This window comes from Halichoeres trimaculatus, unplaced genomic scaffold (genome assembly GCF_033239565.1).
Source record: "Halichoeres trimaculatus isolate MK-OKI-2021-1 unplaced genomic scaffold, fHalTri1.1 fHalTri1_scaffold_6, whole genome shotgun sequence".
Lineage (NCBI taxonomy): Eukaryota > Metazoa > Chordata > Actinopteri > Labriformes > Labridae > Halichoeres > Halichoeres trimaculatus.
In genome coordinates this window covers 24,460,022-24,485,324 of record NW_027437184.1, presented here as the reverse complement: position 1 = coordinate 24,485,324, position 25,303 = coordinate 24,460,022, and the positions used below count along the sequence as shown (strand labels likewise).

Genomic DNA, 25,303 nt, shown 5'->3' with positions numbered 1-25,303 from the left:
CTTGGAGTGTTAAGAAGCAGCTCTGTTCAGAAAATAAAACAGGAGAAAATGAGGGATTTCATCAGCCATAAAACATGTTGACTGCAGTAATTGTTGAATTTAGGACACAGCTCTATAGGCATGTAATCCAACTGGCTGCTGACTAAAAATAGCCCTAAATCCTGTAATGTCTGGTTTAATGTGACAGAACCGCACTGTGCATCTGGCGTCGATCTTTGGGGTTTACAGTTTCCATAAAACATCTGAAAATGTATTTTTTTTGTCTCTTATTCCCTCTATGTCATATCAAGAAAGCATTTTTAAAATGCTTGCATGGATTATGTATGTATTATGATAACTTCTGTACTTATCCTACGTATCAGGAAGAATAAAAGCCACATTGATTCCACCAAGCCAGCAAGGGTCTTTTCCCTCAGTTGAAGTCAAAGAGTTGAAGCAGATATTAAAACAAAGAGCTCTGGGGTGAAAACATTTTCAGCACATCTTTTTGAAACAAAGTATTCATCCCATGACACCAAGTGATCCTGGATCTTCAGTGTGCTAACAAACTGGTTTGTAGTATAAATCAGTGAAAACCAACCAGAGGGGAAAAGTTATTGATAAATGGTTTGAATAGAAGGCCACATTTTTAGGCAATACTGCGGAAATATCTCACCAAAAGTAATGGAGTGAATAATTTGGTACAAACAATGGAAAACATGAACTAGTTAGCCTGTAGTAATAAGTAATAGCTGTGTGGTTAGCAAACAGAAAGACTAACAAACTCCATGATGAATAACAAATGAAAAAAAAAAAGAAAAATGAATAACAAACAGCTAAACGAAGCAGTAACTAGCTAATAAACTCAAAATGAAATGCTAGAGTGTTGGGAAAGAGCTCAAAAGGTATGTAATTAGCATGTGTTTATAGGCTAAAATAAAGAAAAACTGGCTGAACCACTTGGGAAATAATAAGCTTGATAATTAGCTGCCATTTAATATTGTGTAAAACCAACAATAAGCTTAATGTAATAAACATCACGGTTGAAAGAGTTAGCCAAAAGTGATGCAAAACAGCAGAGTAAGAAATAGCTTACTGAAGCAAGCTATCAGCTAACTTTGAAATAATTAGCTCGATGATAAGCATCTACAATTAGTGAATCAGCTAGCGAGACATGAAAAGCAATGAGCTAGCTTAAAGTTATGGAAATAGTAGCTTCTAGCTAAGAGTGTTAGCATTGCTTTATAGGGTTTTTACCTTATATGGATGAATTTGGAATAGCTAGCTTTTAGATTAAGAAGTCTAACTGGTTGAGATATCAAGTCTCTGACCCCAAGAAGGATTTTCCAAATACTGTCAGTCTAGACCTACAGTCTAAAATAGCATAACATAAACAAAAACCTCTGATGTAATTTCTTGCATGGAACTAAGAGCCTTTTTAAAATTTTCCTCTCAAAGAACAGTATGAACACCTGTAGTGTTCAGCTTGAAGTGGTACTTGAATTAAGGGGGGGTGATGTGAAACACAAAGGTTGGGACTCCCTGCTGTATATAATTTCCTGCAGAAGGAAAACAGGTGGGTCTAATGAGCGGGGACAATTTTTCTCTCTGTTTCAGGACTCTGGGCACGAACGTTATTATGATCATTAGGCCTCATCGCTGCCAAATGATCAATGTATTTGGCTGCTAGGCTACACTGTTTCCAGTGGGGCTCATCACTATAATGTTACGCCAGTGATAATTTGTCAAGATTTAGATTTGTTCCTCACAGACATGTAATGAGAGTGGAGTCGATCCATAATGAACACAGCAGCACACGACAATGAGCCTCTGCTGCTGTTTTTAGGCCAGGAGAAAGATAAATTTCACGGTGTCTTTTTCATCCTGCAGTGCCAAGGTTTGGCTGAATAACGTTCAGATGAAGTACACGGTGCACAGGTGCTCAAAAGGGACTGTAAAACTGTAACATAAACCAGTCAGAGTGGTCTGGCTGGTCCAGTTAAATCACAGCCAGGCATCTTTAGTTTCCTCTGGATCTGGGCTGAAGTGACTTGATAAATGTTTTTATTAGTGCTAAACTTGGCAGGCGTCTAAGGACAGAAGCCTTACACTTATTGGTCTTTTCAAGATCTACTCTTATTTCACTGCTTGCTTACAGGAGTGGAAAACTGAGCCACATCCTAAAATGCACTTGGATTCCTTATTAGCATAAAGAAATTATTAAAAAATAGCCCAGATGGAGTTATTTTTACACAGATAGATTTGGACTATTCATGCTGTGTGCGTAAATTTACATGACAGGAGAGAGAGAAAAAACTGAAATCTGGTCCCCTGAAATGAGGCCAGAGTGGGTAAAAGCAAAACACTGTCACAGCCCTTAAACATTTGTGATTTGATGTTCAAGGAGCTCAAAACCCTCTTTGAAAAAAGAAACTTAAACCGCGAGCACAAGAAAGTGGTCTTGGTGGTGACAATACAGCACATGTGACAGTGAATACGACTTGATATTTGACAAGGAGAGGCTTTCAGGAGCGGAGCTCTTCCTCGAAGGCTTGGAAACAGCAGACCAAAGAGCAGAGATAAAACAGTGAGAGAAACAGCAGAGAAGTGCAGATTCCTGTAAAAACCTGTAATGTTTAGACCCACGGACATGCCACCTTGGCTTTCATAAAACCATGATGGCTCTCTGCTCAGGGAATGGTCTTATATAAAAAGTGGTAGGCCTGCATGATCCAAGGGAAATTTGTGACGTTAGATTGTCTGGTCTGACAGTGTGATGGCAAATGATGTGAAACCAACAAAAAAACGTTTTTGTGCAAATTGACTGGAGCTGATATCACAACCTTCCACTACACTCTCAGCCTTTAACATTCATTCTGCTATCCCCACTGCTTATGATTTAAGTTACCTTTAAGCAATTTGCATCTTAGAGATGTTCTCCTGAGCTCTGCTCCAGTTGCTTAAAGGAAGGGACTGCAGAATTTTCCTAAAAAAAAAAAACTGTCAACTTTTACAGGAATAATCCTACCTAATGGGCCTCTGTGCGTTTGTATCAGTGTCTGTGTCTGCCTCAACCCCCTCCTCTGCCTGTTGATGTTTTGGTTGTTTTGGGACGTTTCTGGGTGGGGAGTAGTCTTGGTTACATCAGCTAACCACAGCATGCACAAGGAGCAACGCTAGTGGACATAGCACGTAGTAAGAGATACATCAAAAGTGAAATTAAACAGCAAACAGATAAAGCTTTTTCTCTAAACGAGGGTGAAGCTTGGCTTGACTTTCACTCCCTTTGGGGCACTTAGAGCGCGGGACGAAGAGTGATGTGAGTTGGCTTTCTGCTGAGCAGGTATGTGCGTAATATCTGGGATTAGCTTGTGCTAACATGCTAAGTCCAGTGCACAGTTCTGGAGTCTCTCCCACACAGAAACAAGATGCTACAGGTGGTCGCTGGGTTAGTTAATGTGGTACCGTAGCTTCAGTTGGAGGCAGAAGGCTTGTGCTGCTACTGGCACAGAGCGAAGACACAGGAGCCCCCGTTTGAATGTCGTGTTTACAAACAAGTAACGAAAAATTCCTGCAGACCCTACCTTTAAATTACAGGACAGGATCCTGTGTTAGAATATCGTCCAGGCTGCATAACCTGCCAACTAACGTAACAGACTTTATTGGTTTTGCCAGAACGTTCAACCAATCTGATACTAACTTTAACTTATTTTTGCCACAGTGTCAACAGGCAGGGGGTAAATGTGCTTCACTCCTTTCTACAGAGTAACCTGTGTATGATGTAACTGTTACTGTTGACGATCAGCCACTGTTGTTTTGGGTTTTGACCAATCAGACTTGAGTATTTAGAAGCCAAAATCTAAGAATAAATAATATTTCATTTCTTTTGGAAAGTTGAACTTGAGCTTCCATCAGCTACTATCTATAAAACGTAGCCTCTTGTAGTACTGGCTAACTTTGGAGGGGAAGCTTCTGGTTGGTTCGTAACATTGGACTTTTATCCAATCATATTCTATCAGTGTGACGCCATTGTTAACTGTTGACTAGCAACCAGCACAAAGGCTGATTTAATGCATACAGTCAAAGCACACTGGGGTGCTAGTTAATAATAGACCTGTAAGTGCAAGCAGATATCAGAGCAATCCTAGCAAATGGTGTCAGCCTATGGATTCCTGATTTATTTTCTACAGAAGTTGTAAAAAGAAATATGTGGTGAGTGTAATATTTATCAAAGCTAGTCAAATATCATCAGTGTTTTCAATATTCATTTAACCCCACAATCCTGAATTGAGTTATGCTATGATTGTTTATTTCAGATGGAAATGCTTGTGTCTGCTCATCTTTTTATATTTGCTATAGCTTAAAGTGACTTTGTCCCTATATGTGTGGCTGTTTTTAAACACCACCTGTGTTCCCTCATGTTGTACTTTGCCTCCAAATTCTTCCAAACAGTGGATAAGCTGTACTTTTTAAGCAGGAGATCTGCGTCAGCCACATTTCTTCTCTCCTCTACAGTCGCTGTGTAGCAAACCTCAAGAATGGCAACAAAGTGAAACCAATTAATCTGAGGTCAGCTGACAGCTAGCTTTGGTTTAATCTGATTGCCAAAGGCGTGAATGCATAGCCCCTACATATCTCGCAGAGCAAGTGTTGGCATGCTCGTTGTTAAACCCAGGCAGTTGATGCTCTGCATTTCAGCACATGTTCATGTCGCATGAAAATACAGTCTATTGTGCTGCCCTTCACCCCAGCCTTCATCACCATTTTCAGCCCATTTCTCCATGTGTGTGAGTGACGAGTTATTGTTTGATATTCCCCTCTGTGTCTGGATAAAGCTGATTTGGCTTACACCTTGGTTCAATATTTCTGCAAGCCATCAACCTCTGTCAAGTTACTAATGTGTGAGATCTATAATGCTTACCCAGTCAAGCACGTTTGCACACATAGCACAGCTAGAGATACTGCTGAATCCACAATATTAAGTATCCATTTATCAAATCTGTAAAGTATACAATAAAGAAGTGGCTGGGGGATGTTTGTGGGCGATGAGACCAACAGAGCTTCGTAAAAAGGGACACAATAACCCTGAAGATTAGAATATGCGATCAAAATATTTCTCATAATCTTGAACAATATCTTTTAAAAACATAGAAGGAAACGTGTGACAGAGATACAAACATTGTGCAGTAATATTCTTACCTTATTTTAATAAGGCAATTGTCCCTGCAGAAACGTTCATTATGCAGAGAGGAACAGATCTAATCAGATAAATAGAATTATCATGTAAATCAGTGTGACTTCTACAATTAGAGGCACGGAGAGCCAAACTGCTGCTGATCTGCATACAAGTCACTGTGACCGTGATGTTGGAAAAAAAAAAAAAACTGGAAAGCAGCTGTTAAGCCTGAGACAGGGTGTCTGCCTCGTAGCTGAAATCTGTCAGAGTTCATCAGGGATTCCTGGTGAAGAGCAATACCTTCTCTGGCTCTCAGCACCTGTGCACATGCATTACCTCAGGCCTCGTTACTCTGTTTGCAGCTCCATGTCTGCACCATTCAGGCTGCAAACCGCTACTGTTAATACTCCTAGTTCTGTTTACTCGTTTAAGGGCGCAGGCATACTGGTTTATATTTACATTTCAGACACCAATCATTTTGCAGAGTGTGAGAAAAGGTCACAAATATAAAAACAGGGTTTGTAAAAAAGGAATAAGAGTGCTCCTTAATGCTGGGTGCAGATGCCATATGTGGGGATGGGAGGAAAACTGTGTCAGGCTCAGTAATTCTCTGTTAATGCAGTTTCAACATCATCCTTAAAAAAAAAAAAAAAGAAAAGAAAAAAAAAACAGGGAGAAAGAACAATAACATCATTAGCAGCGGTTCCTTGGCTGGGATACAATTTAAGCTTTAGGGCCGAGAGCAAGAGAAAGAAGTCACTGTTTGCAAAAGACAAAAGCATAAGAAGACAAAATAATGAAAAATAAATCAGAATACATTAAATGTTGCTTGCCCAGTGGTTCAGACGGAAAAAAACAACATTAATGTCCTCTAGGTTTAAGATTCAATTGTTTTTCACATGTAGTACTGTTGTTTTCATTCAGCACTCTGAGAAAAAAAAACAATTAAGTGTCAAAATATTTGGCTTGTTTAATATCTTGTGTAACCTTCACACAAATTTAAAACATTAAACTTATTTGTCAATGCATAACAATCCCTATTCTTTTAAACATTGTTCATTTTGGAAGTAAGGGAATAAAAAAATGTAGATGATATATTAATAAACATCTAAAGTGTTCAGAAATTTGATAGAAGAGAGTGACAGTTGTGCTTTTATTGTGAAAAGATCTTTTTTTTTGCTTCAGAATGAATTCATACCAAGAAAAAAGATGTCAAGCAGAGCGTTTTTAAAAGGCTTAAGCAGACAAGATTCCTTCAAAGCTGATAGCGTTACATGGCCAGCAGAGCGGGCCCCACACGGAGGGGAAATTAATATCTTGGTTTAGACTGCGACACTTTCTGCATCTCCTCAACGGATTATGATTATAGCTGGAACAAAGTCTTTTCTCATTAGGAGGGGAACCAGAGGGGCTTACGAGGAGAAGAAGTGGGCACCATGAGGAAAGGACTGTGAAGTGAGATGTTCAGTATATTTCATACAACGTCATGTGAATTGTTGTGTGGGGATGTGAGAGTAGGAGATGAGTCATCTGGGTGTATAATTTCATGAAAATGTTAGATTTGAATTTGTATTAAGTTGCTTCATCATGTTGCATCTGGCAAGCACTGAATGTTAACCATATGTTAGCAGGTGCTGATTTGTTCTCAGTACTTCCCTATACTAGCTGTGAACAACATACAGAGTTAGCGCAAAGTAGAAAGAAGGACGCATCTATGATACAACTGATAGTGTTAATCTAACACAAAGCTTTAGGAAGAGAAGAGTAACTAACTCATGACACCGATTTAAAACTAGAAAAGCACTCAGAGACCTCCACCAAGCATATTGTGATTGTCATGCAACACTTTGGTCCTACTTTAATGTTATACTCCCTTTCAGCAGACTGTCTGCTACCATTTGGTGTTAGTTGCAGGTTTGAACAATAATTTGTTTCCTGAGGGTTGAAAATTATGATGGCCCAGTAAATATTTCATATTCAAGATATTAGTATCCAGAATGTTGCCAGGATCTGGATCCTACTTTTACATCTGTCAGGAATTATCCTGACCTTGTCTTGTATTGTTTTGTAAAGCAATCCGGCCATTTATGGTGGAGTTATATACACATATGGTGAAAACAGGCCTATCTCACAATGATACAGAATCCTTTAAATAAATCCTGGATCCAGAAAGTGATCCAGATCACCTCCAACAATTAATCAATTTTTCCTTATCCCAATTTGAACATTTCCTGTGGATTTCAACAAGATCCATTGGTTGGTTTTTGAGTTATGTTGTTCACAGACAAACAGACAAACTCTCCCAAAGGCAGAGGTAATGAACACCAAAAAGCCTGTGTAGTGATCGATTTGAGCTTTGGACAGAAGAAAGGAACCAGTTCACTTACGTTGCATCTTTCTCTTCTCCGTTCTGTGTTTAAAATGTTAATGCTCACTCACAAAATGCAGAATGTTTCTAATTCAGCGGCTGCTCTTTCAGTAAAAACATTTTTGCATCAGCAACTAAGGAGTTTGCATTAAAGGTCAGTTATTTCTCATTGCAGTAAATAAACAAGGGGAGATTTCCAACCTCCACAAAAACTCAAGAAAAAGAATAACAGAGTTTTTTTTTTCTCTCTGGGAAGTTAAACAGAAGCCACAGCACAAGACTAAAACATGGCGGGGCTTCCTCCCAGCTGCTGGCATGAACACTCTGGTTTATCCAATCAGTTCACAGCGACGTTGACACGGCTCAGTTGTGTGCTGGAAATGATATTGCCGGTCAGCACAGGAACCTACCGCTGTGAGGATGCTATGGGAATACAAATGAAGTCTGCATGCAGCGGATACAGCTGCAGCTCTATGCCAGGGGAGAGACACAACGACCATAGAATAGCTGTGGTCTGTATTGTGCTTCAGATACACAGAGAAATGATAAAGCATATGAAGCGCTACCTTACTCTGAGGAACGTGAACGGCAGATAAAAGTGAACAATAAACCCCTCATGGATCCTGGCCTCACTGGACCCTGCGTGGAGCTGTTTTATCCCTCCAGCTTTTGTCAAATCTAGTCTCTGGTGTCTAAGTTATCACCTGAGAAATCCCATTTGAAATGCAATGCACCCTGGCTAATTAACCCTGGGGCTGCCTGCATTATTAATGAATAACAGCATGTGCCACTTGTTTGCATGCCAGTAATTGTTATACAATTAACCTGCTGATTGCACACTCGCTTCATCTTCCCAATGTTTTTAAGCCATCTCGCTGCTATCTGATTTTTGGCAAAATCCACGTTTGACGTGCTCAGCAGGCTGATTGAGGCCAAGAGGGTCGACTTGCCCCAAAAAGCTCCTTATTGTTGAGCTGCAGTCTGATTACAAAAGTTTGAGTCTCCTGGCGTAAAATTCAAGGAGAATGCAACTCAAAACAAGTAAAAACTTTGCTTAAATAGGTCGTGAGATCTCTCAAGGACCTGAAGTCAGAAAAAGCTGGATTCCACAGGAGATTCATCACACAACACCTGCAGCAATGAGCTTCCTCAAACAGAAACTTTTGACAGACAAACACGCTAAAAAGTAACTCCACCGTGAAAAAGATGATGATATAATTATCCAAAATAAGAAAAGACTTTGCTAATAAGCGCCATCAAAATCATCATAATAAATCAATTGAGAGTAATAAGCACATTATGTGCTCGAACTAATTATGTGTAAAGTCATTTAAGGAGAGAAAACCTATCCATCAGTCGACAGCAGACAAACTGTTGTCCACTTTGGGAGACGCTGAGTCATCGCTCCATCAAATTTATCTCCCAGAGGAACGCTGGCGCCGAGCCAAGAGGCAATAAATTATGAACAAGGAATCACTTTTAACAGATAGGTTACATTCTTATTCATTTTTTATGTTCAGTGTCCAATAAAGGATATTACTAACGAGACATTTCAGGACGAGACCAAGAGCAACGGCGGCGCTGCTATTTCAACTTTCACGCCATCTAGTTTAGTTAATGAGCTGAACCCTTTGGGTCATTTCAGGGGATTTTAGGAGCTGGAAAAAGCTTCTCCAGCTGCTTCCTTAAAACTACCCCAACATATACATCTTACATAAATCAACCATAAATTTAAAGTGGAGAGGAGGGCTTCGCTGAAGTGTTAAAGGTCAAAGATAGCTATTCTTTGTAGAGGCCATTAACTGTATAATTAATGGACACAGACGTCACCTGTCTGTTTTTGAAACAGATTTTTGGAGCAACTCGGCTATTAAGGCCTTTTTGGAAGCAACAGGGGCTTCAAGTACAGCTATAGGGTGGTGATTTAGACAGGAGATATTTTTTCACGGCTTCGTATGTATGTGACTTCCGGTATGTCTGGAGCCAGCCTGAAGCGGACACTCAGGAAACAGCAGGTAGGGATTGGGAATCGAAAACTGGTTCCTGTTGAGAATCGGTAAGACTATTTTCAATCCATTGATATCGTTAGCCTTTGTGCTTAACGATTCCCTCATCAATTCTTCACATTGTGCTGGAGCCGCCGGGCCTTACGTCGACTAGTCTGCTGCAGCTATCTTAGCTTAGCAGTTAGATAACGTTTCCCTAGAAAACTCTGATTCGGGATTTTCAGCTTGAAGTTATACTGAAGAACTGACTTCACAAAGAAATGAACATAACTCTCTCAGGAGACTCATATTCAGTACATTCGAAATGCTATAAATCACCTTATTTACCAAAATAACAAAATAGCGCAAACTTGATGCTAACGTATATGGGAAACTGCATTGATATGCTAGCAGTTAGCATACATCAGTATAACTTAAGCTTTAGAATAGAAAATCAACTTTCATCACAGAAACATATCACATCAACTCTTTGTACAAAATACTGAGAATTTCAAATGTCAAAAGCTAACAGGCTAATGAAAGGCTCATGGCTGACTCCATAACTACGGAAAGCTTCCAAACAACTTAAACTATTGCTATAACCACTTTGAGACACTAGATGTCCTACTTGAATTATTGATATATTACAACACAATACATCAACGTCACGTTGTGTGCAATTTTTACCTGTTTCAGTATATTTATGCCCAGAATTATCCAGACTCAGGGACCAATTACATTTAATTCACTTACAGTATAAACTTAATTAAATGTTGTTGAGACAGAAAACCTGTAAAGCTACTTTTTGAACCAAGAAAATTCATAACAGTAATTGATAAGGGAATCGATAAAGAATCAGATTGATAAGCAGAATAGATAAGGGCATCGGTATTGACAAAATCTTATCAATTCCCATCCCTAGCAGAGGGTCTCATATTCTTAGTCTGGAGGTTGCCGCTTGGTAAAGACAACATGTGGGCTCATTGGTGGTACTAATTGGTGCCAAACAGGCAAAAAAAAAAGAAATAAAAATAGAAAGAAGAAAGGACTGCACAAGCTCCATACAGACCTGAGATGAATCGTACATCACCAGCATCATTTATTTGTTGGTCTATTAACCACTGTGACCCTGACTACACAAACTCCTAAGTCATAAAGTGAGTCTGTGAATGTACCAGCATAAATATTTCAACAGAGGAGTCCATTCTAAAGACCGGCAGATAGTGCTGCGCAGTCATCAGAGAACCCGAGTGAAGGAGGACAAGAGGGCACAGGGTAAACGTCTGTCTGGCTTCATCATGTCCTCTGTGTCCAGGAGTTTCATAAGACTTTAGACCCACCAGTCGAGAACATGTAACGGGCTATTTGTTCTCTGATGGGACTTCATGTCACCGCCATCAATCAAACGCTCGGCACATCACTTCACATCAGGAATGTAAAAAAGACGCTCAGTGCATGAACATGTCAGGTGTCCCTCACAATTATCAGTCACAGTCTCTGCTTGCCGGTCGTCTTTTGAGCCATGCTCAGTGAGGGGGAATGTAGGGTAGTAATCTGAACTGTCTCAACAGCCATGTTCTCTGCAGGATGGAGGCTCATGACTTTTTCCTCTAGTGCCATAAGCAGGTTCAAGTGTTCTCATATTTAAAAAATCATCTCAACTCTCCTCTATTTTATGGAAGAAGACATAACCGCTGTGATGTCACCGATTTGTGGTGGGATTTTGGACACCTCTTATGGAACTTGAAGTTAAAGTATCAGAGTAATTTTCTGTAAATTAAACCCTGTTGACTTTGGTGCTTCAACACAGAATTAAATAGTTGCCCATGGCTGATATTTGTTGTATAATTTTAGATGTTATAATAGTCACCTTCCAAAATACAAGCTCTTTTTTTGTCTAATTTCAGAGGGTGACAGTTCTGCTTTTGTTTTGTAATGACGGTGCTGCCTTCAGTTGTCCTTCAGAGTATCTGTGGCTTTCAGTGTGGTGTCTGAATGAGTCTGTGTTTTCTATGTTCTTGTGTTTTTCTTTGCAACCTGCAAAGCAATTTTCCCTTCAGGGGACAATAAAGTTGAAGTTGAAGTTGTATAACCATGACATATTTAGTCTTTGCTTTTCTTTATTTTCTGCATGAATTTAACCTCCTGGTATACAACAGAAAATTGGGGTGGGCACCTTCCTGAGTACTGAGTTTGAATAAAAAGAAATGTAAAGGCTGTAAAAGATTGAAATTGTCCAAAATGTGCCGTCAAATTAAATCAAAGACCACTGGAGCCATTATCATTTAGGTAATGACACTTTTGCAGAAATTTCTTTGCATAATTTAGAATCAGCAAATTTAATCTAGTTCACACTAAACCTCGAGTGAAGCTGCTGCACACTACAGCTGACCATGTCCTGTATGTAGTAAAATCAAATTATCTAAAAGTATAGAAACAATATCCCTCCAGGTCATCATGGATCAGTCACTTATTGGTTTATCTCTTGACGTAAAGGTTGGCTGCTCAACCAGCCTCAGCACACACATTAGTAAACCTAGAACATACAAACAATGCTCATTTGATAATACAACATCCTGCTTCTTTACGTAAGAGTTATGTGACTTTTGAACAGCGCCACTGAACCTGTTCAACTCAAGAGTGCGTCTCTAAAGTGGCTTGATCAGTGGCTATCGATCACACTAACAGACAAAATATTCATGTGCAGGCTGCAGGATTTAGTAAGTAGGAGCTATAGTCATTACTAAGGTGAATGACAGCTATATAGCCAGACTGTAATTGGAATGCAAGGTTTCACTCTGTGGTAATAGCTATACAAAGAGCAGCAGAGTCCAGCACGAGCACCAGACTGGCCCTACAGAATAATTTAAACCATAAATCAAACATCTGTGCCGTGGTTCACCTTGAGGCTCTATAGACCTGTCTTTACCACTTACTGTAACTGGAAATGGTGCTGAAAAGGTGCTCTTGGTTTCTTACTCCATCCAAATAAGGATAAACTGTGAAGGTTAAAGAATGTACAATAAAATAACAAATTCAATATGTTTCGAAAAAGACCAAAAGGGATGTAAAAGAAAAGAGGTGTTATTGATTATACCCTGATCATTATACCTAAATCACTTTCAGGAACACAAACCAGCCTCAGGTCAAACTGACTGGGAACAGCTTGTGCAGCAGGGTTTTATCCCGAGAGGGTGAAAGCTCATTTTAAAATCACTGGTTTGGTTTAGTGTGAGGTTAATGTTGTGATGAGGGTTAGTGAGCAGAGGAACACGGACTGTGTGTGAAATAATGTGGGTTGATTGTGTGTCTTGGGGCCCTATCAAACACACAACAGCCCGTGTTTTGGCCAGCAGTCCATGTAATGATTATATACTGCTCTTGTTTAATGTGTAACAAGCTGTCAGGATCTTCACTCAGTGTTACGAAGTGACTTCTTACCAGTGTGTAGTGAAAACGATTCATGATGGATGTCTTTAAATTTTTGATATTCACAGCTTCCTAAAGCAAACCTCCAAGAATAGCTTGTTTAAATAAACAGGTTAAAATAAACAGAGTCCCAGCATGTGTTGAACATAATCCTTTGACTTTGATTTTACAAGGGGTGCACCAATACCGAACCTGGTATCGTGTATTGTGTATCAGTGCCCCTCAAGGGCCAATCCATGGTGCCCATCCAGGCAATCAGCCCCATGCCCCCTCCTTTTTTTTTTTTTTTTTTATCAGCACTCTTGGCTACTTGATTTGAAATGTTACCTCTGATGCACTTCTTTAAAATTCTTGCTGCCTTACCAGTCTACAGGGTACAAAAGTTTACTATTGAATAGAATTTCTATACAGTCTTTGGCTTTTTTTTTGCTTGTAAACATTTAAACATTGTATAGTTTTAATAAATATTAACTTCAGTAATTCTATCTACTCACTTTCTGCCTTTTACCCAAAGCATTACCAGTCTAATCCCACAGTAGAGCATGCAGGTTATTATTTAACACTGGTATCGTATAGGTAACGATATCAGTCGATACCCAAAGTCCAAGCATTGGTATCGGTATCGGAACCAGTAAAGTTGGTTCGGTGCCCCACTAGATTTTACTCTTAAATAAAAGATAAATCTTATTTCAAAGCTACAATAGAACAATTGAGTACATGTGCGAATAACAGTACGAATTTTCATGATCACTAAAGATGGTGAAGTGAATATTTTTGGGATGAGGTGTATTTGCATGAAGCAAGACAAATAATGCCACATATTAATGCATTATGGCTCCTATGCTGAATATGTGTTAACAGACGCCATTTGTGGTGCAGTACGGTTTGTTGTGGCCCAAAGCTTGAACCAAGCTTTAGGTGTAAAACTGTTGAAGTGGTTCAAATGTCCTCAGGATTGAATTTCTTTTTTTTTTTTTTCCTCAGGGAGAATACAAAATAGATATTATTGTTGACTAATTGCAAATAAAAGATGCTGAAAAAAACTTGAACTGAAGCACCAACCTTTCTTATTTGAAATATGATAGTTATTGTTTTTAATTTAGCCTATAGAGCTGTAAAGGGACCTGTATAATACTACAGTGACATCAATGGGTTAATATGAGAGAGGTTGTTGTCTAAAGCAACAAGCTTATTCCATTTGGGGATCGATACATTTAATATAAAAAGGCACAGCGGAAAAACGAGAGTGTTGCTGTACCAAGTTTTCCAGGGTTTTATTTGATTAATCTGCTCTGACAGATATCTGACATGCACATTACATGTATACTGTATTTCATGAATCTGAAATAAGAGGCAGATCTTTGATCTATTTTATAAATGATCCCTGGACTGATCAGTATTTTTTTAAATACCTTTTTTTTTTAAACTCTAAATGATATCCAACGCTTTCTACTGAAACAGGCAGCATCAGCACAATGTAACAATTTAACACTGTGAATATAGGATTCAGTGCCACATGTGTCATTAACACTGTCTATATACACAGGAGGGATTCTGTCACTTTGCTGAATTTTAACTAGGCAATTCGTATTTTAACTTATCATCCTTCAGCCAGATATGTAGGCCCGTATGGCCCCTGTGAGACTTGGCCACCCATTTTTCTCCATGTGACATGGAGGGATATTACTGATGGTGTTCCTTCCTGAAATACATTAAGCTGTGGGAAATATTTAATCTTATCTGAAGAGCAGAAACTGTGCATCAAAAAAAGACCTTACGCTGCAAGTGTGAATCCCACATATCTGAGCACACACATCAAGTTCCATTACCAGCTTATTACAGCACACAGATGGATGGGAGACATGTTTAAATATGGTCCATGAATGTCGATACAGTTCACAAACACCTGTGCATAAACACATTCATAGCTTTTTCGTATCTCCCACCATTGTGGGCTACCATTCCTGAGATAATAATCAGCTCCCTATGGTGAAAGGAGGTGGGTGTGGCTCTAAGCAGACCTGTGATCAGCTCACCGTCCTGATGTGAGTCTCCGTGGAGAAGATGTTTATGAGGCCTCTTTGTGTGGCCAGTAGGATCCTACTTAGAGTGAATGATGGCAGCTGTGAAGGAGCCTTTGGCAAGTGTGACTCCCAACTATGGCTGCCTCCTCTCATGTAGCGTATGGAGCCAGCTGCTCGGCCTGTGTAGCACTCCACTGAGCATGACTGATTGTGGCTCAGGCAAGCACGTCTCTGGCGAGAGTGATGCTGAATGCAGCGAGGATGAGAGCCACTCCGGCTAGAAACGAAGGCAGATGATGGCAAGCAGCGGCTCGGTGCAGCTGGCCACTTGCACTGAGGCTGCATGGAGTGTGACTGAGTGTGTGTGACGAGTATAAAGCTGCTGCTCTGTGTGGGCTGCTGCTGCACGCAGACTGACAAAGTGTGGTGAGAGTGATTCTGGTGATCAAAGCAGCTTTGACTGCTGGTGCAGCAAGTTATCACTCTGGTGGAGTTTGTTGGTCGGGCAGAGGCTGTGATGAACACGACGACGACGAGAAGTGAGACTGACTGCAGCTGGAGAAAACAGTTAAGCTGTGTTAGTGCTACTCTGTTTGTTTCAAGCAGCACAGTGTGAGAGGCTGATAAGCTCCACCACTCCTGCAGTCTGGACACACTCTGGTGAGTGTGTTTCTGGTTACAATGTTTCCAGTCACTAATGTGGCCAGGGACACAGGTTTGCTCTGCAATCAGTCAAATGTCAGTGAGGTCATTTCACACTGCACTGCACTCCACAAACTTTCTACACCTTGCCTAGGTGGATTGCATGTGCTAAGTACATATGTACACTTTCAACTTTTCAACTCCTCACTTAACCATGACTGATTCTAGGCTTGCACAATGAATCACAATGCATCTAATGCATTTCAGCAGAGCTTAGGGATGGAAATAGATAAGATTTTATCAATACCAATGCTGTTAAAGATCCTGCTAATCCATCCAATTCTTTAACAATTCTCTTATCGATTCCAGCAAATTTTGCATTTGGGCAAATGGTCTGATTTTCAGTGGCAACAATGCCAAACATGCATCCCAGTATAGATAACTGCTTCTACAAGTTGCTGGTGTTTCCACTCACTTAAGGTTGTGCAGTAGGTGTAATTGAAATTTAGCCACAATTGTGACGCTTCTGAACCCTGTCAATTGGATGGAATTGATAAGGAAATTGATTAGCAAAAAGATGAATGATATGGATTCGTTGATGGAACTGTTAATGATTCTCAACTGGAATTGGTTTTCGATTCCCATCCCGAGCAGAGCTAAACCTCTAGCATTAGACACCAGAAGTCTCCAAAAGCCAACGGGGCCATCTTAATAATGCTGTAACATTCAGCTGTTCATAGATAGATAGCTTCTCTGAACCCAATACCGATATCTGGACTTTGGGTATCGGCCGATACTGAGTCGGATCCGATACCAGCATTAAATAATAACCTGAAAGCTCTACTGTGCAATAAGACTGATAATGTTTTGAGTTACAGGAGTTTGGTTAAAAAAAATCTTTCAGAATTCACAGAAATGACTATTTGATTGTAAAAATTTTTACCTTGTAGAATAAATCATAGTTTAGCGTTGGTGTCAAGTTTGAACTGATCCTTTCTCTCTGATACCCGATCCAGCTTTAAGGGGCTGGATCAGGGCCAATATCCGATACCAGGATTGGATCGGTGCATCCCTATTCATAAACTTACACTGTATTGCTTAAAGAGGGGGTATTAACCTTTTGGGCCTTTGCACTGTCCCTCTGATACCCCTGTAGTAGCTTTACATAATTTATACCTATATAAAAATCCTATTTTCTTCACACTTGTGCTAAAGAACTCTGATTTCAGCCTCTGTCAGAAATGCATCATTTTAGCAGCTGTCTCTTTAATGTTCTGCACTCAAGAAATCCCCTTCACCCTGATTGGCCGGCCTTCTGGAGGCCTGTTAGAGGCACAGCTAAGGGCAGGCCTTGGTGTTTGAGGCCCACCCTCCAACATGCCACAAGCTAGTTAAGAGATCCTTATGCAATTACCTCATCATTCACGTCGACATCAAACATGCCTTTTTTAAAACAATTTTGACGTATCCAGAGTTTTGAAAATCTGAACAGGTTTCGTATGAACATCCAGTATTGTTACTTTACATTCATGTTTAGAATATGGGACAGCCCGATACCCCCTCTTTAACTTGATCATCTTCTGTGTGCGTTTGTTACTGCTTACACTCTGTGAACTGGAAGGTCATAACAAGTGTCTTGTTCTCTGACGAGAAGTAAGTGCCTTCATTTTCCCACCCGCCTCACGTTTTGGGACTTTTGCAGAGTGTAATTACGGTCACCCAGCTCTCACAGCAATATTTGTGAGTGAAGTGTTGCAGTGTCTCTTACAAGCAACTCAAATGAGGAAGGGACTAACAGGTTGCCAATAATATTAACGCTAAGCTGTCTGTGTCATTACTTCAACCATTAACGTGCTCATGGGGTATTTGGGAGGCTTCTGAAGGCATACTATGCAGGCATCACATGCTGTCACTGTTTTTTTCTGCTGTTCTCTGAAGGAGCCTCTAATGATGATCGCTCCTCTTATGACCCCTACGAACAACAAAACACTGAAGCCTCCCCTCACACACTCACATTTGACACACATTGTCTTCCACTGGTGTTGGACATGTGTGAAAGGGCAAGTCCTGAAAATGTCAGACCTTGACTGTCTTTGAATTCTCTTAAAATTGTGAGTTAATGTTTTTCAAGAGCTTTGTGCCATTTAGAAATGATGACAGGTGGTTATTCTAGGGTTTGATTATCCTCTCAGCGGTAGATTCAAATGAACGCACATGTAAAATGCTATTAATCTAAAGTTGGGGCTCGATGGGATTCAAAAGGAGGAGGCATGTCTGAGCTGATTCAAATAGATTTATGAGTGTCACATCTTAATATTACATCATAGCTGGCTCAGCACTAATTAGAGCCTCTACACTCATCACTGGCACAGCTATCTGACATCATGTCTCCCAGCTATCTTCAACCTCCTCTTCAGTCTTAAAAATAGATTTGTAGGACAAGTGACTGACTTGTTTGAAATGACAAACTGAGCATTGAATTGAATTAATCTCTTCCGCCTACAACTTCAAAACAAATTGCTGAAAAATATATTAATTAAATTAATAAAGCTGCTTCTGATAGGCTGCAAAAGTTCTGAAAGCTAGATCTAGCTATCTACCTCTTAAATAACTGGTGACTGTGTTAATCTATATACAATCCACTTTAATGTATGCAAAGACATTAAGGTATTACTAACATGCATGCTGAGCCTGTTACAGCTCATTAAAACTTTCATAAAGCACCTTGTTTCTCTTAAGCAGGTCATTAAAGTTGTAAAAGAAGAAACACATTCATTTATCAGGACAATGGGTGTGTCAATACTCTTCCCACAGTGTCAAATAAAAGTGTGTTGGGTTTTAATGGTCACATTAATTATACAGCCTGCCTTTGAGTAACTTTAAAAAGTGAATAAATTTAAAGTCTTCTTTTAAAAACCTCTTAGTAAAGTCTTCAAACCATCACAGTGTGCTCTGAGTGTTTTGTTTCTTCCCCTCTCCTGAGAAGCAAAGAAGCTTTCATTTATTTTGGTACCACTGATATACATAAAATAGTAAGATCACAATGTGGTCTCAAAATAAATGACAGCCGACGCTCCTGACAAAGTGGCGAGTACCTTCAGTTCCTGAGGCTCAGAGTGAATATAATGTTCTTATCGTTCCCTCCCCCGAGTTCAAAGACGGGAATATTTAAAAGTTCTGTGGCTCAGAGAACAGTGCACCATGCAGTGCTGCTGGGATTCACATGGTAAAAAAAACACAACCTGTAATTAATAAATAATGGAATAAGATAGTGGTAGTATAAACACATTCAATGTAGAAACAAAACAGTCGCTGAATAAAACACGTGTTGAAGTGCTGTCTTCAGGTCATTTGAGGTGAAAAAATCTTTGGGACCTTGGCTTTTCCTTCTGCAGTTGATTTCTGAGCCGCTTGTGTCCCCTCAGTCTGAATAATGAAACTTCCTGCAGACTCCACTGTAAGAACAACATTATGTAACTCTTTTACCTACGAAGGACGGCTCCAAAACCTTATTGATGCTGACCGACGGTGACATGAAACAGGAAGACTGGTGCCTCTTTCATTCCCTTTGCGTGCCCCAAACACCTGTTCTTTCACTGTATGACTTAAATTTAGCAGGTTCAACCTCTCGGGGGGAATACTGCATGGTTTTCAGGCAGAAAACCTTGGTGGAAAAACAAACTAGTCAGACCTTTTCCTCTGCACTGATATCATGGACAAGGTGAGCATGGAATGAATAGAGAATGGTCAAGCAGAAAGCCAGACAGAAGAAAACATTGTTCAAGCGTGACAAGGTGTCCTTGGGCAACACACTGAAACCCAAGACTGTCTGCAGTGACTGTGCCATTGGTGTGTGGATGGGATTAGTTAATACTGATTTGCTTGTTCCTTTGGAGCCCCTGCTAGCAGTATATGAATGTGGTGTGAGTGGGTCAATGTGATATGTGATATAAAAGCACTTTGAGTGGTCTGAAGACTTGTGAAAGCTGTCTCTCTTTACACACCCAAACACACACACACTCACAAACAGACACACAGAGTCCATTTACTGCTACCATTGCGTCCTCAGATATCTATGCTCTGGTGGCAGCTTGATGATGTTCTATAAGCTTTCACAATAATGGGTGTAATGGGTCAAAACAGTGTGTTAGCGCCCACATTGCAGAATATGGTTGAAAGGAGTGAGCCTGCCCTGTTTGGCACCAGCTTGACTAATTGGTTAACCCAATTATTAATAATCTTATCACTGCAGGCCTGAAATTGCTACTTCTCTGGCTATGCAATGCTCTAACTAGAGGTAAAGAAGCACAGACAGCGTCTCAGTAGTTTGATGTAGATACATAGAGATAAAAGCCCTGTGACTGACTGGCGACCAGCCTAGGGTGTACACCGCCTCTTGCCCTAAGACAGCTGGAGTAGGCTTCAGCAACCTGTGGTCCTGAACAGGATAAGTATACATAAGATAGATGGATGGACATAAAGATAAAGTTGTATGCTACTTCACAAAGCAACAAAACCTCAGCCATTTGTAGTCTACACAGGGATATGGACATTAACCCAAAAGGAGAAACAATAGCTGGTGGTGCTAGTTAAACCACACGTAGTTTGACAACTCAGTCCTAAGTAATTAAAGTAATTTATTAGTGTCTTCTAATTTTTCATTTAAGTCAGAATCAAACTTTGTTAGTTTCAACTTCTAATGAATTGGTTGGTTGGATTTTCCTTTGTATTGAGCCCCGTTTCCACCAAGTGGTTCAGTTCGGATTGTCTCGGCATGGCGCGCATTTTACCTTGTTTCCACTGACTAATCCCAGGACAGATCCCCCACTTTTTGGGACCCTTCCATAGGGATGCCAGACTAAACCAATCCGATCTCGGGAGGTGGCGCTACAACACTGCAGACCGTTGATTGGGTAAAAGAATCGTCACTTACCATGCGACGGCAGCTGTATTTCTTCTGGCAGCACACACTCTTCTCTGAAACAAAGCTTGGTTGCACTTTGTATCAAAGAGCCACATGTCAATCACAAAGAAGACAGATTGCTGCATGTCTTCCATCGTAACTCTTTGTTTACTGTGTCGTGTTTTTCTTATTTGTTTGATTAGCGGGGTACACTGTGTCGCGCTGCTATTATACGACAGATGCAACTTTCGGCATCCGGCTTACACACCACCTACCAGGAAGGGGCACAGTTTGCTGAGGAAACGCAAATGGGATCAGGCTTAACCATACCAAACCATGCCAAACTGTACTCAACCAAACCAAACTGCTTGGTGGAAACGCGGCTTTAGGGTAAACCAAATCTTTGGTGTCATGAAAAACTTCACAGCTTCAATATATAAGATATAGAATTGCACTCTTGTGTTATAGTAGTGCTAGGATGCAAATGAAAATCAATGAATAATTAAAAAAGCAGCTCTGCTATGTTTCTTTGATGTGAAAGCAGTGCTCTTTTCTCTGAGCGACTCAAAATTCCAAAAAGCACACATTTAACATACCTCACCTTCTATAAATATGACTGTCATGACCCATAAAAGTCCTTTAGTTTGATTGGACCACCACTGCATGTATTGATTATTCAATAGGACAAAAAATGATTACTCTATAAGCCAAAAGAATTGGAAAAAACATGTAGATATGATGATATCTGCTTATTTTTCAGTTAGTTATAAACCATTAAGGCTTAAGCCTTTGGATTTGAAGGAGTAGAGGAGAGTTTGTTGTTTGATGAAGAAGACTCAAGGCCAGTGGCACTCCAACAATACATCTACCTCCGGCGTATTTATTTACTCAGGCTGCTCTGCTTTTTTTTCTCTATTCCTCATTTATAATTGAGAGCTCGGCAAAGTTTCTTCTTGAAAACCTTGACCATTACTCCACACATAACACTGAACACAGAGAACAGAGTCTTTTATGTTTAGTTTGCGGCTGTTGGGTAATATTTGACTCTGCTGTACCAAAACATGAACAGGGAATAATACGATGGGAAACACCTGCAGATTTAAATCCGCCTTTCAGTGAGACAAAATAACATCATTTCCCTAATCTGAGGGCACTGAAAGGGGTTAGAAATGTTGAAGTCTCAATGAGGATTAGAGCAACAAAGTATTCATTTCATTCCAACAGATTGGCCTCTTGATATACAGGAGTATGATGGAGACATCTATAATGCATTGAAGTTAATCTCTCTAACTTTGGGGTAAATACACCTTTAAAAACAACATAATGTGCATGAAATGCACCGACATGAGCTGAAATGGTCAAAAGAGAGACAGAGAAGGTGACTGGTTAGGCATGAGCAACGATGGGTGAATCCCAGCAGGACAAGTACTGATCAACCAGTGATCAGGAAAATTAGTGAACATCAATACAAAGACATTAGAAGAATTGGGCACAAGTGTGCTTACCGTGATCATCACTTCTAACATTTGATGACCAAAATCAAAGCACTTTTTACTCCATTTGCACAGAATTCAGAGAGATTTGCCATTGGCCCAGTGGTTCAGGTTCGCCTCCATACACAGAGGGTTTGTTCCTGTCCCAGTGACTCCCAGCCTCGAGCATTGGCTGCAAACCTTCCTCATTCTGTGCCCCCCTCATTTCCTGTCTTCTTTTAGCCATCCTGTCCAGTAAAAGTAAAACCGCCCAAAAAGAAAAATAAATGAAAGAGACTCCCTCCAGGTGTCTGCCAAGAAATCCCACAGATAGGAATAAGAAGACCGGACCAACAAACTGGAACATAAAATCTCCGGCCAGAGCCTTCACTGCGCAGTAAAACTGTCCAAACCATCATAAAACTATCCTCATAATTCTCATTAAAATACCTCATCATATACCAACTTATGTCAAGTACCAGTGTTAACGCTGCAGTTATATGGAGCTATATGGTGATGCTACACGCAACCCAAACAAAACAGTGTGTTGAAAGTGGATTCATCAGCAGCTGGTTTCATCAGGCTGCCAAGTTGTCAGAGGTAACCTGTGACGAGTTTCTCAGGAGGACAGACTCACTGCTGCAAGTCATCCTGTCCTCTCAGATAAGTCTGTTCTTCATCCTGGCAGGAAGACAAACTCATTCAAGGTGGGTGTCAGAGTCAGACAAAGATGCCCCCTCGCTTATTCGTGATGTTCATGGATATGCATCAAGGCAAAAGCCAAGGTCTGACTGTCCAGCTCGCAGACAGCACAGTGGCTGTGTTCGTGCTTTCCTCTTTCATCCTTCGCCTTTCATATTATCTTTGGCTGTTTGTTTTCTGGCTTTCGTGTGGTTTTATTTTACATTTGCATTTATGATTCCTGAAGATAAAGCTGCACGGATCACATAATATGAAAAAAGCCTTCCTCCTCCTCCTCTTCCACACACACTCTGTTGGTAGACTGACAAACTGACTGTGTGCTGACAGCAGTGACATTTGTTGGCAGAATACATTTATTTCCATTTGAGGAGATGAGAGAGTCTTTGCGCGGCTCCAGTTTTAGGATTACCTGAGGACTCAATCAGTATTCATAGGTATGCCCCTCGGCGTCTGTAAAGGTCTTACACAGGTGATTTTAGTGCACCAGAAGCTGCAGTTCACGTCTGTAAAGTAGTGTTCGTTTACAGGCAGTGTGCAGTATAATGTTAATAAAAGATCTTCTGGCAGGTTGGTACAGAGCAGCTATACAGCTTGAATGATATTTTGTTGAGGTGTTTTGTCTATACAGTCCTTTTTATGGTCTATCAGCTGTTATAAATGGTAGTTTTATTGCCCATTAGTTGTGAATATTTCATCGTTGTGGATAAAAATACACAGTAAATGAACTTTAAATGACGTCTTAATAGAACTTTCAATGACTACTTTAATGCTGGGATGTCTGCTTTATATTTTAACCATTAAGGTACTGCAGCAAAGCTTTCAGCAGAGCTAATGAGAAATACACAGCCTGCCCTGTATTTGGCATCTTCTCTCTTGATGCCTGTCTTATTGATTTTATAGTAGCTAATGTTTTTAAGTCTCTGGATGACCTGGTCTGAACTTATCAGAAAGTGGAGATTGTTCATTTCCAGTCTGAAATCCTTGGACAGGAGCCTCCTCACAGCTCTGTGTCAAGGTTAAAGACTAAAGGTGAGCATGGTGCTGCTGTCAGGCCTCCATGGCTTCTAAGTTTCCAACATAATGACACTGCAATTAGATTCTTTTTATCACCTCTGATGTTTTTTCCTTCTTGCATCCCTGCTGCCTTTCCCGATCTTATTATTTTGCATTTGTTATCCCCAGGACTCCTTCTGTTTATTGAGGCATTTACATTAGTCAGTCATTATAACCTTGACTAACAGATTCCCCGTGGCAAATGCAGAAAATCTGATACTTATTGTTCCTGACAGGAATAATTTATGTTCTAATTTAAAGTGTAAAATCCCCCTGTGCATTTAAAAGATATATTCCAGCAGCTATCAACACACCTACACCATGTTTGAGCACGGAGATGCAACAGTGATGTAAAGTAATCCCTGTGAAGGAAATGTCTCTGTGCTACACCTGCTGCAATAAAGAGTAGGCTGAGACAGCATGAAGGAGGCCAAACACAACATTACATTGCCCACAATCCTTTGGCAACCTGTGATTAACAGAAAAAAACACGATACTAGTTTCAGTATTGAGCAGTTGATTTTCTGTGCCTTTTTGTACTCCTGAGTTACATTAAGAACATTTTACTCCTCTGCAGAGGTTAGTCCATGCAACGCTGTACAATCAGGCTGTCAACTTTCTGTGTGACAACATGACGCAACACAGCTTGAACTATAAAACCTCCCACTTCAATCAAGGAAACTCAAAGGCCACTGGAACTACAACTGATGATTGGTATGATATAGTTCTGTTCAACAAATGTCAGTGAAACTGGGAAATGGCTAAGAGGAACTGTCGGTTTCACAAGACAAAACTTAAAGACTTCAAAATACTAAAGCTATCCAATTCCATTACAAATAGAAGTCAAATAAAAATGGTTCTTTCTGAGTAAAATTCTGGCACCTTGAGATAGTTTTTGGGTTAGAAAAGAAACACACAAGTACTGGGGACAAGCGTTTTGAGTCATATATATGAATTTGTAAAGTTGTTCACTCTCTGTTATTGCATTTATCAGTGGAGATGACTGATGTATTCCCTTCCTTTGGGCATGGTTTGGTGAAATTTTGATCATGAAAATGAAGAGCAAAGGCATGTGGTGCTAGTTCTGCTAACCTAAGCCATGATTCTCAAACCCATTTTGAATTGTTTACTTTGTAAACCCTTGTTTGGCCATATTGAATGAACAAATTTCATTATTTTATGCGCTTTCCCCTCTCACAGTCAGGTATTGATTTTAAACTGGTAGCTTCAGAACATCCCCATTTCTACCCTCTGATAAGGATAAAACCAAGAACTATTTCCTCTTTCAACAAACCTGCTGAATATTTTCACTATAACCATAAATCATTTAGCTTCTAAGATCATTAATTTAAGGCCAAAGTTGCATCTTTAAATGATTGTACTTGCAGCAAATCTTACTCTTTAAGTATTTGTTGCCATTACTGTAGCAGAAAACATATAATTTTATACGCAAACAGTTTGTGCTTACTGTAATGCTGCTCTTCTGTCCTCCTATAGCCAAAGCCAGCAGGAAAAGATGGACTTGGTGACAGCTCCCCTAAAGGTAGAGCCTGCAGGAGTTTCCTAAAAA

At 40.1% G+C, this 25,303-nt stretch overlaps 2 protein-coding genes across 4 annotated transcripts in view; one reads left to right on the top strand and one right to left on the bottom strand.

Annotated features, from left to right (window-relative positions):
• Positions 1 to 25,303, top strand: part of gabrb4 (gamma-aminobutyric acid type A receptor subunit beta4) — a 354,886-nt gene that overhangs the window by 140,585 nt on the left and 188,998 nt on the right. The gene's annotated exons all lie outside the window — the stretch shown is intronic.
• Positions 1 to 25,303, bottom strand: part of gabra3 (gamma-aminobutyric acid type A receptor subunit alpha3) — a 167,335-nt gene that overhangs the window by 131,178 nt on the left and 10,854 nt on the right. For 2 of the 3 annotated variants that reach the window (XM_074672399.1, XM_074672401.1), the window contains exon 2: positions 25,202 to 25,296. The exons of the other annotated variant lie outside the window; for it this stretch is intronic. The gene's annotated coding sequence lies outside the window, so the exon portion shown is untranslated. The remainder of the gene's footprint in view (positions 1 to 25,201; positions 25,297 to 25,303) is intronic. 3 annotated transcript variants of the gene reach the window in all.